Source organism: Fukomys damarensis, unplaced genomic scaffold, assembly GCF_012274545.1.
Source record: "Fukomys damarensis isolate Sample0158 unplaced genomic scaffold, DMR_v1.0_HiC HiC_scaffold_36, whole genome shotgun sequence".
Classification (NCBI taxonomy): Eukaryota; Metazoa; Chordata; class Mammalia; order Rodentia; family Bathyergidae; genus Fukomys; species Fukomys damarensis.
Window position 1 is genome coordinate 12,691,768 of NW_022900948.1, and position 15,679 is coordinate 12,707,446.

At 39.5% G+C, this 15,679-nt stretch overlaps 1 pseudogene; it reads right to left on the minus strand.

Annotated features, from left to right (window-relative positions):
- Positions 1-2,040: 2,040 nt before the first annotated feature.
- On the minus strand, positions 2,041-2,169 carry LOC117284382 (annotated as a pseudogene).
- Between the last annotated feature and the right edge of the window lie 13,510 nt (positions 2,170-15,679).

Here is a 15,679-nt window from a genome sequence, read left to right on the forward strand (position 1 = left end):
TAAATTGGCTCAGTAATTCCACACCTTAGGAAGTGGAGGACCCCAAGTCTTCACCTTCATATTGGATGTCATCTCCTAGATTCCAGGGAAAACTCTTCAGCCTCCCAGCATAGACTGTTCAGCTTTCCAATGAAGACACATTGGGTTTGTTTGTTTTTTGTTGTTGTTTTTTTTGGTTTTTTTTTTTTTTGTACCAGGGATTGAACTCGGGTCTTTACACTTGTGAGGCAGGCAGTGGAATCACTGAGCTAAATCCCCGGCCCTACACTGGCCTCTTGATATGGACTCACATGGGACACTGCAGTGAGCTTCAGACCTTCTCCTAAAGCCTTAGGTCTCCAGTGTGCAGGCAGACCTTTTGAACTCTTCCTCATCAGACTCTGGGTGGACATTGTAAGCTAATCTTGAAAATTCATATATATTTGCATATCTTTTTGTTATTATTGATAGAGTTCTCAGCCAGACAACATGGCCCCAACAGTCCTACATTCTAAAATGGTCCCATCCCTAAAATAGTTCAGGCTTATGTAAATGAGCCACTTTGAAAAAGTGAAACCTACCCTCTCTGGAGAAGGAAAACCTAATTTGTTGCTCCACCCTGCTACCCATGTGATCCTCCCCTTCCAATCACCAACATCCTGTTGCCTGCCCAATAACTGACCAATTCTCTACTCTCAGGATACTCTCCCCACTGCACCATACTATATAAACCTCACCCCAGTTAGTCTCCACCTGTCTTGCCATTGTTCAAGGCAGCCCAACAGCTACCCCCACCCAATAAAGCCTTGCCTCAGGTGCTCTTGTTCTGGATCATTTTCTTTCAATTTAACTGTTTCTCTAGAAAATACTGACTGATACAGATGGAGTGCTCCTAAATTCTAAATTCATTTATGGATCCTATTTTTTCTGTTTTTGTTTGTTTGTTTGTATTAGGGATAAAACTCAGGACCTTGCACTTGCAAGGCAGGTGGCAGAACTATTGAGCTAAATCCTCAGCCCAAGGGATCATTTTGTAGTTGGTTACTAAATTCATTTATGGGGAGCCACTATCACCCTGATCCTAAAACTGGATAAAGACCCAACTAAAAAAGAAAACTAGGTCATTCCCCTTAATGAACATAGATTTTAAAAATTCTCAACAAGATATTAGCAAATAGAATGTAGCAAATTATCAAAAAGATCATACATTATGATCAGAGAGGTTTCATCCCAGAGACTCAAGGATGGTTCAATATTCATAAGTCAATAAATCTAATACATCACATAAAAGGGAGCAAAATCAAAACCCATGTGATCATATCAATAGATTCAGACAAGACTTTTGACAAAATCATCACCCCTTCATAATAAAAACCCTGAAGAAAGCAGATATAGAAGGAGCATACCTGAATATGATAAAGGCTATTTAGGACAAACCAATAGAGAGCCTCATACTAAATGCTGAAAAACTAAAAGCATTCCCCCTAAAATCAGGAACAAGGCAAGGATGTTAACTATCATCACTTCTATTCAGCATAGTACTTGAAACATTAGCCAGAGCAATTAGGCAAGAAAAGAAATAAAAAGGTTACATATAGGAAGGGAAGGACTCAAATTATCATTATTTGCAGATGACAGGATACTCTACATAGAAGACCCAAAGGACTTCACCAAAATCTTCTTAGAATTAACCAACTTCAGCAATACAGTAGGATACAAGATTAACACCCCAAAATTATTAGCATTTGTGTATACCAATAATGATATCAATGACAAGGAAACTATGAAAATAATACCATTCACAGTAGTTTCAAGAAAAATGCAATACCCAGAAATTAACCTAACCAAGGAAGAGAAAGAATTTTACAAAGAAAACTACAGTACTGTGAATAAAGAGGATATCAGAAGATGGAGGGATGTCCCTTGATCCTGGATGGGCAGTGCCAGTGCTGTCAAGATACTTCCAAAATTGTTACACATATTTAATGAAATTCTAATCAAAATTCCAAAAGCATTCTTCACAGAACAAGAGAAAACAATCCTAAAATTCATATGGAAGCAGAAGAGACCTACAGTAGTAAAAGCAATGCTGGGTAACCAAGTAGGAGGCATCAGAATTCTGGACCTTAATTTATTTTTTAAAATTCATTAAGTTTACACTTGATCTTAGCCAAAAGGCCAAGAAGTGAAAAATTCATAGTTTATTGGTATATTTTAGGTATACAGTATAATGACATTCATCATTGGGAATTTGTAGCTTTACATAATATATCTTGGTAGGACCTTAATTTATATTACAAAGCTACTGTGTTTAAAAGAAACAGCATGGTACTGGCAGAAAAACAGACATAAATATCAATGGAATAGAACAGAGGATGCAAAAATAACCCAAGCACATTCAACAATTTGATCTTTGACAAAGGAACAACCAGAAACACATACTGGAAGAAATACAGACTTTAATAAATGGTGTTGGAAAAACTGGCTATCCACATGCAGAGGTTGAATCTAGACCCATATCTCTCATCATGTACCAAACTAAAATCAAAATGAATCAAAGAGTTAAATGTTAAACTAGAAACACTTAACTGGCTAAAAGATAAAATAGGTAAAACTCATCATAGGTGTAGGCAAGGACTTTCTGAACAGAGTTCCAGTTGCACAGGAAATAATTCAACAAATCAGTAAATGGTACCATATGGAATTAAAGCAAAAGAAATAATCGAAAGAGTGAAAAGAAAACCCACAGAATGAAAAAAAATTGCCTGCAATTCCTCAGAGGATACATATCTAGAATATATGATGAACTCCAAAGATTAGACCCCCAAATAAAAGAGCCAATCAAAAATTGGGCAAGCAAAATGAACAAACACTTCACAGAGGAAGAAGCACAAATGGCCTATGAAGAAAGGCCCAACATCACTGGCTATTAGAGAAATGCAAATTAAAACAACACTGAGGTTCCATCTTACCCCAGAAAGAATGGCCATAATCAAGAACTCAAATAGTAATAATTCTGGAGAGGCTTCAGTGAAAAAGGAACCCTTCTACATGATGGGACTATAAACTAGTACAACCACTAAGAAAATCAGTATGGAAACAAATGGAATCCATAAAACAGATACAAACAGATTTCCAAGAGATTAAAAGCTCCACTGAAAGTTTATGCAGCAGAATGAACCAATGTGAGGACAGAATTTCAGATATAGAAAATAGGATTTCAATTAGTGACCAGGAAAAGGAAAATCTCTTAAAAATAGTAAGGGACCATGAGAGATCAATCCAGCAGCTGTTAGACTATTCAAAGAAGAAAAACATAAGATTGATTGAAATTAATAAAGAAATGGGAAAGAATGCAGATTACTTAAAAAAAAAAAAAAACTGTTCCCAGAAGTAATGGCAGAAAACTTCCCAAACAGGGGAAAAGAACACGACATACAGATAAGTGAGGCTTATAGGACTCCAATTAGGAGTGATTTAAAAAAAAAACAAAAAAACTACACATAGGCATATAATAGTTAAGATTCCAGAAACCCAACAGAAGAACAAAATTCTACAAGAAGTTAGAGAAAAGAAACAAATCACATACAAAGGAAATCCCACCAGAATCACAGCAGACTTCTCAACACAAACACACAAGGCCAGAAGGGCATGGAGTGATGTATTTCAAGCCCTAAAGGAAAACAACCTCCAACCCAGATTGATGTACCCTGCAAAACTATCTTTCAGAATTGATGGAGAGGGGCCTGCGATCTAGCTCAGCGGCTCGGTGGCCTGCCTAGCAAGCGCAAGGACCCGAGTTCAATCCCCGGTACCAAACTTCATGAATACTAAACCAGCACTCCAAAACCTTTTAAACAATATCCTAGGAAACAACAATGAGAATCACAACCCCAGGAAGCCCAGCAGTATGAATCCATCAGGAACAACAAGAAATTAAATGCAAAGGGGGAAAATCCAACAAAAAGAAAAAGTCATGACAAGGATAAGTCAATACATATCAGTCACAACCATCAATGTTAATGGTCTCAATTCACCAAACAAAAGAAATAGACTGGGAGAATGGGTAAACAAGCAAGATCCAACAATATGCTGCATACAAAAAACACACAATTCAAAAATAAACTCACAGACTTAAAGCTAAAGGGTGGAAAACAATACCCCATATGACAAGAACCCCCCTCAAAGCAGGAGTAGCTATCCTCTTTGCAGATCAAGTGGATTTCAAACCAACACTAATTTATGAGAGACAAAAAAGGACACTACATCCTTGTAAAAGGAACAATCCAAGAGAAAGAGATGACAATCTTAAATATATATGCACCAAACACAAGTGCACCCAACTATATAAAACAAATACTAATGGACATGAAAAATCATATAAGCACTAATACAATAGTAGTGAGAGACCTCAATACCCCACTGTCACAAATAGACAGATCAACCAGACAAAAAATAAACAATGAAATAGTAGAACCCAATCCAACTCTTAAACACATGAACTTAACAGATGTTTACAGAGTGTTTCACCCCACAAAAAATCAGAATACATATTCTTTTGGGCTGCACATGATCATTCTCCAAAATAGGCCACATACTTGCTCATAGAACATGTTTAAGTAAGTGCAAAGGCATTGAAGTTTTCCCCTGTATATTATCAGACCATAGTGCAATGAAATTGGAGATCAATAGTAAAAGAACCCGCAAGAATTTCATAAACACATAGAAACTGAACAACACACTTCTGAATAACCAATGGGTCACAGAGGAAATTAAAAAAGAAATCAGACAATTCCTACAATTAAATGACAATGGCAATACAACATATCAGAATCTTTGGGACACAATGAAAGCAGTTTTACTAGGGAAATTCATAACAGTGAATGCTCATATTAAGAAAACAGAGCAAGCACAATTACACAGCCTGATGCTGAACTTCAAGCTTCTAGAAAAAGAGCAGGACAAACTCAAAGCTCATACAAGGGAGGAAATTATAAAGATCAGTGCAGAAATTAATGCAGTGGAGACTAAGAGAGCAATACCAAAAAAATCAATGAAGCCAAGAGTTGGTTCTTTGAAAGAATAAACAAAATTGACAAACCCTTAGCCAACCTTATCAAAAAAAGGAAAGAAAAGGCCAAATCCATGCAATTAGGAATGAAAAGGGTGAAATTATAATGGACCCAGCAGAAATCCAGAGGATAATCAATACCTACTTTGAGAACTTATATGTCAGTAAGATGGAAAATACAGAATAAATGAACAGATTCATAGATTTGTATGAATTACCAAAGTTGAACAAAGATGACCTAAAAATTCTAAACAACCCAATATCAATCAATGAAATTGAAAATGTAATTAAAAACTTACCAACTAAGAAAAGTTCGGGTCCTGATGACTTTACTGCTAAATTCTACAAGACATTTAGAGAGGAACTACCGCCACTCCTGTTTTTAAACTCTTCAATGAAACTGAAAGGGAAGCAATACTCCTGAATTCATTCCTGGAAGCAAGTATCACTTTGATCCCCAAAGCAGAGAAAGACCCAACCAAAAAACATAACTATAGGCCAATTCACTAATGAACACTGATGCAAAAATCTTTAATAAGATACTTGTAAACAGAATGCAGGAGATCATTAAGAAGATCATACACCCTGATCAAATGGGATTCATCCCAGGGATGCAGCCATGGTTCAACATATGCAAATCAATAAATGTAATACACTATATTAATAGAACCAAAGACAAAAACCATATACTCATCTCAATAGATGCAGAGAAAGTATTTGACAAAATCCAATATGTATTTATAATAATACCCTCCAAAAAACTAGAATAGATGGTCGCTACTGCAATCTGATAAAAAGCCATCTATGAAAATGAACAGCCAATATCATACTAAATGGTCAAAAACTGAAATTCTTCACACTAAAATCAGGAACAAGACAAGGATGTTCACTATCACCACTCCTGTTCAATATAATTTTGGAAACATTAGCCACAGCAATTAGACAAGAGAAAGAAATAAAAGGAATAAAGATAGGAAATAAAGAAATCAAATTGTCATTATTTGTAAGATAACATGATAATCTATTTAGAAGACCCCAAGAACTCCACCAAAAGTCTTCCAGACTTAATAACAAAATTCAGTGGAGTAGCTGGATACAAGCTCAACACACAAAAATCAATAGCTTTCCTGTACATGAAAAATAGACTCACTGACAGAGAAGTAGGACAAACAATTCCTTTCACAATAGCATCCAAAAAATGGAAGTACCTAGGAATCCACTTAATGAAAGAAATCAAAGACCTCTATTCTGAAAACTAAAGCACTCTGAAAAAAAGAGATTGAAGAGGATATCAGAAAATGGCAAGCTGGGCCTTGTGGTGCATGCCTGTAATCCCAGCACTTGGGAGACTGAGGCAGGAGGATCACTGCGAGTTCGAGACCAGCCTGGGCTACACAGTGAATTCCGGAGCAGTCTGAACTACATAGTGAGACCCCGTCTCAACCCCCGCCCCAAAAGGCAAGATATCCCTTGCTCCTGGGTAGGAGTTTCCAAAACTGCTATATAGATTCAATGAAATCCCAACTGAAATCCCAGTAGCATACTTCACAGACCTTGAGAAAACAATTCAAAAATTCATTTGGAACAAGAAGAGACCTAGAACAGCAAAAGCAATTCTAGGTAATAAAGACAGGTAGGGGTGTATCATAATTCCCAACTTGAAACTATACTACAAAACTACTGTGATTAAAAACAGCACGGTACTGGCAAAGAAACAGATCTGAGGACCAGTGGAACAGATCAGAAGATGCAGAAACAAGTCCAGGCACACTCAGCCACCCCATCTTTGACAAAGGAACTAAATACCCTCACTGGTGGAAAGGGAGACTCTTTAATAAATGGTGCTGTAATAACTGGGTTTCAACTTGCCAAAGATTAAAACTAGACCTATATTACTTACCGTGAACTAAACCAAAATTGAAATGGATTAAAGATCTAAATGTTAAAACAAACACTAAACTAGCCGGAAGAGAGGTTAGGTAAAACTCTTGAAGACACTGGTGTAGGAAAAGATTTTATGAACAAAACCTCAGTTGCCTGTGAACTAGCACAATCAACAAGTGAGGTCCTGAGTTCAATCCATGGTACCAAAAACAAAAAACAAAACAACAGTATGAAGAGACAACCCACAATGTGGGAAAAACTTTTCACTAGCTCTTCCTCAGACAAAGCTCTACTATTTAGAATATATAAAGAACTTTTAAAAATCAGACCTCCCAATTTAAGGACCCAATCTGAAAATGGACATCTGAAATGAACAGACATTTCTCAAAGCAGTAGAAATAGCAAATAAACATATGAAAAAATGTTCATCACTGGTCAATTGAGAGACGCAAATGAAAATAACTCTGAGATTCCACTTCACCCCAGAAATAATGGCTGCTAACATGAAATCAAACAATGATAAATGCTGGTGGGGCTGTGGGGCAAGAGGAACCCTGTTCCACTGCTGGTGGGAGTGTAGACTGCTGCAACCACTGTAGAAATCAGTATGGAGATATCCCAAAGAACTAAGATTGGAGGTCCCATTTGACCCTGCTACCCCGCTGCTGGGTATCTTCCCCAAAGAATTTAAAGAATCACACCACAGTGATATATGTGTATCCATGTTCATAGTGGCACAATTTGTGATAGCTAAAGCTTAGAAGCAGTCCAAATGCCCATCAACAGGGGACATGATAAAAAAGTGGGTTTTTAAAAATAAAATGTACTATTCAGCCACAAAGAATGAAAAACTACAGGCATTTATAGCTAAATGGATGCAAATCGAGGCAATACTGTTAAGTGAAATAAATAGGACACATATGTGTAAATACCAAATAGTTTCTTTAGCGTGAGAAACTGAAAGTGTAAATAAGGGCTAAAAGGTGCAATAGAGCATGTGAAATAGGAAGAAAAGGTGCAAAGGGAAAGGGGAAATAGGAGGGGTAGGGGAAAAGAAAGATGGGAATGGAATTAACATAAAAAAAGAAAAAATGGAAACAAAGTTTTTGTAGATGGGGGTGTGGAGGGATTGAAGGGAGGGCAGGGGAATGGGGAAAAATTAAGAACCAAGATGGATTATGTAAAGGTGCAAATTTCCAATGGTGAATGTCATTACACTGTATACCTTAAATGTACCAATAAAATTAATTTTAAGAAAGCAAACCAGTATGGAGATTCCTCAAAAAACTAAAAATAGAAATTCCATTCATACCATCTACACTTCCCAATATCTTCCTGAAGAGTTAAAGAAATCATATTACAGTGATACATGAATATCCATGTTCATAGCAGTACACTTCCTAATAGCTAAATCTTGGAAGCAGCCCAATATGTCCATCAATATATGAATGGATAAAGAAAATGTGGTATTTCCATAAATGGAGAACTACTCTGCCACAGAGATAAACTTGAGTCATTTGTAAGAAAACAGATGCACCTTGAGACCATCATGCTAAGTGAAATAAATCAGACACACAAGCTTAAATACTATGTGGTTTATTTTATATGAGAAACCGGAGTAAAAATAAAGATCAAAATAAAAGGTGGATAAGAGAAAGTAGGGAGATAGTTCTCAAAGGAGAAATCATCAAGAGATGGGAGGAGAGTGGGTAGGCAGGGGGAGAACAAAAGAACTGAGACGTGCTATGTACATGTATGAACGCCACAGAAAGAATGTAAACAATATGCACTATGAACATGTACCAAAAACACCAAGGGGATCAAGAGATGGGTGGAAGGGATGAGAGGGAAGAGAAAGGGGATGAAACAGAATTGTGTTACGTCCATGTACCAACTCCACAAGAGGAATGTAAATATTACATGGTGTACATATGTACTGACAAAGTAAACTTAAAATAAATTAGTAAAATTAAAAATAAACAATTGGTGATTTCAAGTGTATGTTAGAGAGGGCCATACCTGTAATTCCAGCACCCTTGGAGGCTGAAGCAGGAGAGTTCAAGTTTCAGTCCTGCCTAGACAACTTAGCAACTTAGTGAGACCTAGGGAAGTATTTAGGTGTTGGGAGGCATGACTTTAAAGGGGATACGGAGACTCCAGTCACTTCCTCTTCCTTTCTTTCATGTCCTGGCCATGACATAAGCAGTTTTGTTCCCACCATGGTGCTACTACTGGCCAAAAGCAAGAGGGCCAACCAATCATGGACTAAAACCTCTAAAATGTGAGCCAAAATAAACCATTTCTCCTTATAAGCTCGTTATCTCAGGTATGTGTTACTGCAGCAGAAAGCTAACTAACACAAGGAGATATTCAAAATAGGAGAATCTACACAGGCAGAGAGTAGATTAATGGCTGCCAGGGGTTAGGGACAGGGGGAATAGGGAATGTGTTAATGGGCACACCTCTTGTTGAAGTGATGCAAATGTTTTGGAATTAGATGGTGATATTGATTGTTACAATCTGTGAATATACTAAAAACTGGAAATGGTACACATTTTTTTCCTTACTTGATATTGAACCCAGGGGCTTCCAACTGAGCTTCCAACATCCCTAGTCTCCCCCACCCCATCACCCTTTTTAAAATTTTGAGACAGGGTCTTGAATTGCCTAGGCTAGTCTCTAATTTATAATCCTCCTGCCTCAGCCTCCTGAGGAGCTGGGATTGCTGGCATGTACCACACCATACCCAGCCTAAACTGTACAAGAAGGGAATTTTATGGTATGAGAATTTTATCATGATTTTGAAAAAAGTTTTTAAAATTAAAGGATATCAAGTTGACATCCTGAGAAACAGTGGGGTCAGGTAAGGTGTATTATCCAGACACAAGTACAGTTTACCTGGAGAACAGGACCTGAGTGAGTTCATGGGAAGGTAAAAGTCAAGTGTTAGGGATGAAAGATAACTGAATAAGAAACCAGTACTGAGTGTACAAAAGGTACCTAGTGATAAGGGAAATAAAAAGACTGGTAACAAAGAAGAGCCCATTCTTGCAGGTGAGAAAGGAGAGGTTGGGGAGAAAGGCCTAGTTCCAGAGAAACTGGTGGCAAAGTTGAAAAAGTCAGGGTTGGAGTCAAAGAAGGCTAAGTGAGGAAAAAGGAAAGGCCCAGCATCTCCCAAGTAGAACTCTGAAAATGGAGATAAAAGCTGTAGACGGATGAGTAAAATAGATCAGTGATAATAGGAGGGCAAATGTTACAGCTTCCTCTGTGGGAGAGAGGCTAATGATGGGAATGAAGAGAGATGTGGGAGCAGAGACAGTGAAGAGGCCGAGCTGGAGAATGGTATGGGAAAACAGGCCTCTGGGGCTCAGATGGTTTCAGATAGTCTTCGGGCTGACTGGCCAGTAAACAGACCAGTGTTGAGAGGACTCACACAGACAGGGTCTAGTGAGAGGGTGAGGCCAAAGGGAGAAAGAGGACTTAGACAGAGGAACTGTGGAAACCCAAAGGGCCCCAGAGAAAGGAGCATCTTTCCTGACTCCCTAAACAGGACATCAGCTTCTATAGTCACTCTACTGTGACCTTCCCAGCAGGAATCTTGGTATAAGCTGGTCTCATCAAGCTTCCCCTGGCTGTGAAAGACAGGAGGTACAAATTGCAACCATGCGCAGCATGGGGATAGGAGGGCCAAATGGTCTTGAGAGGAGTTGCATTTCACCACATTACTAATTCATGACACTTTTTTTAAAAATCAGCTTTCCTATTTCTGGTCCCGATATCCCACATCCACAACCTAAAGGAGGAGAGATTTCATTTGGCTCACATTTTAAGGAGCCTTAATCCATGTGCAGCTGGCTCCAAGGCAGAAACAAAGCTGCTTAGTTCACAACAGCCAGAAAGCAAAGCAGGCCAGGGGACAGTGGTAGAGAAGAAAGGATCAGAAAACAGACATGGACCACCAAGGCCATGCCTCTCTACACCCAGATACACCCAGAAGTTCCAATCCATAGGTGGTGGTTAGAATGGCAAGTCAATTTGATATATGTATTGTTTTCTATCAATTGTTTCTCTAGAGAACTAACAAATCCACCATGCTAGGAAAAAAGGTATAGAAAATAAGAGATTAATTAGTACCTGCTTTTCCAAAGAGCAAGCAAGTCCAGTCACGAGTTCCTTTCTGGCAAACTCTCAGTGACTCCATCACACGTTGGTTAACATAGGGGCAAAGGGATCATAAGAGTCAAAAGTCCTTGGGGAGTGGCTTTTGGGCACCCAGATTCTGAGAGCCCTGGACATTAACACACAAGGTTAAGTGGCCAATAAACAACAGATAGGCTCAATTACATAATAAAGTACTTTGTTATCCATACTATCCTAATAACCATGTCATAAAGGATGCAGGCCAAAAGTATCTCAAGGAGGAAGCCGAGTCTCAGAGAAGTTAAACAATTACATGAGTCCAAAATCCTGACTGAAAACGTCTGCCTCCAGGTAATCATCTCGCTGCATCTCACACTGCCATCTAGCGGGCAAAGCTACTGTCAGCTCCATCTTTTGGATAAAGCAGGGAAACTGATATTTTGTTGTTTGTTTGGGGGGTTGTTTTGTTATTTTTTGCTTGCTTTTTTGTTTTTGGATTTTGAGACAGGATCTCTCTCAATTGCCCAAGCTGGCCTCAAACTTGGAATCGTCCTGCCTCAGCCTCGCAAGTAGCTGGAATTACAGGTATGCATCACTATATCTGCTTGCAGATATTCTACAATGAATAAATAAATTTCCGTGTTCTTTCTCTGAAACTCATTTTTTTTCAGTACTGGGGATCAAACTCAGGACCTTATGCTTGCCAGGCAGGTGTGGTGCCATTGAGCTACATCTCCAGCCCTGAAACTTGTATTTTTAAATGGATTAATGTTTTGTTTTGTTTTGATCTTTGAAAATCTCAGGTGGTGCAGAGGCATGCACCTGGAGTCAGCTACAAAGGAGGATTGCTTGAGTCCAGGTATTTGAGGTCACCCTGGGCAACATAGAAAGATGAAAGGGGAAGAAAAGAGATAGGAAAATGGAGGGGAGGAAAAGAAAGGGGGGAAAATTGAAATCAAATCTTTTCTGTAAGTGATCGATTGATTTTTAGGAAGCAGTCCTTCACTAAAAAGGGCAGAGTCTCGGATCAGTAGGTACAAGTATGTTCTGCCCAACAGGATTTTCTCCCTTAGGCACAAAGCTTAGACTCAGCTTCTGCACTGTTCTCCAGATTGGCTCAAGCACAAAGGAAACACTTGATCCAGAGATGCCTGAGAAGTGAAAGTGGCTGATGCATGTGTGTTGAGGAACTCTATTCTCCTGCAAGTATCCTGAACTGGCTTCATAATTGAATCCTGTGTTGCCACAAACTGTAACTTCTAACCAATGAAGCATTTTTAAACGTGCTAGTCCAAACTTAGATGTGCTCTAAGTGTACAATACTCAGTGGTTTTGGAAAACAGTACCTGAAAAGGACTGAATAGAATGGGAAGCTCAGGAGAAAGTGCAAGCATCTCTATTACTACACAGTAAAAAAAAAGAAAAAAGAAAGAGCTCAGTAGGTAGAGGTCCCTATACCCTACATAGCAGGTATGGGCATTGCTGGAGGACGTTATGAAGGGGAGTATCACAGTCAGTTTGGGTTCAGGAAGACTGCTTTGGTATTGGTGTGGGGGGTGGACTGAAGAGGGGCAACAGTAGAAAAATGGAGATCAGCCACAAGGCTCCTGCACAGTGTATAAGGGTCTGAACTACCAGAGTAAAAATAAGGATAAGGAAGGAAGACAGATTTGAGAAATGACAGACAAAATTAGCAAATGCTGGCAACAAACTATTTATGAGAAGAATTAAGAGAAAGCACTGCAGAATGGCTTCTATGGTTCTCACTTGAGTGAACAGGCAATACTAATTGATTTGGGGAATACAACATAAGAGCAATTGGGACAGAAGAAAATAATGTCCTACATTATAAACATTTTATGCTTGGAGTGCCAGGTATGGTTGTCCATGCCTGTAATCCCAGCACTCTGGGAGGCTGAGATAGCAAGATCACAAGTTTGAGCCTATCCTGGGCAACTTAGTGACTTAGATCCTGTTTCAAAATAAAAAAAGGGGCTGAGGATGTAGCTCAGTGCAAAGGCCTTGGGTTCAATCCCAAATTCAGGAGAAAAAAAAAAGATATAAGGCTTAGAATATGTGTGAGAAGTCAAGCTCAGAGATGTGTAGCAAGCAGTTCGGTTTGTGAAATTGAAGCTCAGAGATGTCAATGCTGAAATATCCATACAATTGGCTAACTCACCTAAGGAGAGAGAGAAGCATAGTGACTCCAAGTCACCGTGAGTTTTTTAAAAGACAGTTTATAAACAAATTTAATTATGAATCAGTATTCATCAAGTTTCAGAAAATTGTAAAGCATCTAAAAGTCAAAAAAGCGGGGCTGGGAAAAAGGGAATGGAATTAATATAAGAAAATGAAAAAAATGGAAACAAACTCTTTGTAAATAGGGAGGGGTGGAGGGGTTGAAGGGAGGGCAGTGGAACGGGGGAAAAAACAAGAACCAAGATAGATGACATAAAGATGCAAATTTCCAGTGACAAATGTCATTACATTGTATACCTAAAATGTACCAATAAAATTAGTAATTTAAAAGGGGGTGCGACTGGGGAATGTAGCTCAGTGGCACTGTGCCTGCCTGGCAAGCACAAGGTCTTGAGTTCAATCCCCAGTACCTAAGAAAAAAAATGTGAAAGAACAAAAGAATGGTTAAATTAATTGGTATATCCACTTCAGAGAACATGATAGTCATTAAAAATGATGTTAGGAGCCGGGCATGGTGGTGCACACCTGTAATCCCAGCACTCCAGAGGCTGAGGCAAGAGGATCACTGTGAGTTCAAGACCAGCCTGGACTACATAGGGAGTTCCAGGTCAGTCTCAACTGCATAGTAAGACCTTATCTCAAAAAACCAAAAAAAAAAAAAAAAAAAAAAATGATGTTAGAATTTAGTGCGTAGAAAAGGTTTATGATAAAATGTGAACTGATGCACATGCAGACATGTGTGTTACTGAGGATCAACTCCAGAGTTTTCACACAGAGCTACATTCTCAGTCTTTTTCTAATTTTTTGAGACAGAGTTTTTCTAAACTGTCCAGGCTGGGTTCAAATTTGTAACCCTCTTGCCTTGGCCATCCAGAGTACTGAAATTACAAGCATGTACCATCATGTACAACATGACTGCTTTCTTTTTTATGTTGTTTTGAGAAAGGGTCTATGTAGTTCAGGTTGATCTTAAACTATGTAATCTAGGTTGGTCTCAAACTTACAGAAATCCACCTGGCTCAGCCTTCAAGTGCTGGGATTACAGGTATGTGCCACTATGTCTGGCAATGAACTGGTTTCTTAACTTTTAAAACATTTCTAATCAAGCAGAGTGGTACACAGCTGTAATCCCAACTACTTGGGAGGCTGAGGCAAGATTGTAAGTTTGATGCCAGCTTCGGCAATTCAATGAGACCCTGTCTCAAAATAAAAATAAAAAGGGATGGTACTATGCTTGCCTAGCAAGACAGACCCTGGGTTCAATCCCTAGCGCTGAAAGGGGGTGGGGAGAGGGAGAGGGAGACAGAAAGGGAAGAACATGTTATTTAAATAGTATAAAAATACAAATAGCTACACCTAGAAATAAATACATGAAATTGCTATGGAAATTATTTAGAGATTGCAAGTCAGTGGAAAACTTTAAAAGAAACTTCCATCTAAAGAGCCCTCCAAAAATGCACCAATTTACCAACAGCTTACATCAGAATGCAGTTGTCTCAAATGCTCCTCCCTTCTAGAAGCTTGCAGCCTGTCTTGTCTGCTAGAGGTCTCCAGAGATACCATGCTGGGTCTGCAGGGTAGGACATTGGTTCTACCTCTGCCTCTCAGGACCCAGTGTCACCTCCAGTCACTGACATTACACAGAGGCCTTTTCTGGGGACCCTATTCCCTTGCTCCCAGGGGTCCACCCTGTGCACTGAGTCCCCATAGCTCCCTTCTCAGAAATAACCATGACAATCAAGGGCGTCATCCTCCTATTGATGTCAACCTGGCAGGGACAGTGACATTCCGCCCCTCATAAAGGGCGGCTGCCATTTCCAGGACACTGGGCCTCTCAGGAGGCACCAGGCAAGATGATGGCAAGTGGCAACTGGAGCCTGGCCACTGGCTGGCCCTTCACTTCGTATTAACATTACAGGGGGAGGTGAGGAGAGGAAGAAGGCAAAGGGCAAATGGACCTGTGGTTGAGAGGTCCCATCCAAATCTTCGGTGATTTATTTATTTAGGTACCAGGGGTTGAACTCCAGTTCTCACACTTTCGAGGCAGGCAGCAGAACCACTGAGCTGAATTCCTGGCCCTCTTGGGTGATTTAAATGCACAGCTCTTTCTTGTGAAGGAGGCTTCCTTAGGAAGCCTGAGGACCTGGCAGTCAGGGCCCATCCCTGGGACAGCCCCTTTCAGAAATCCCACCCATCTCCCATTCATTTACTCTGTGGTACTGAGCCCTAGATAGGGTACTAAGAATCGGTTGGAAAGGTTAGAGCAGTGAACTGGGTGACAAAGTCCCTCCCTTCAGAAAATCTACATTCACATTTTTTTGTACCAGGTATGGAACTCAGGGCCTTGCACTTGCAAGGCAACTGTGGTGTCAATGAGCTAAATCCCCGGCCCCACACTTTCAACTT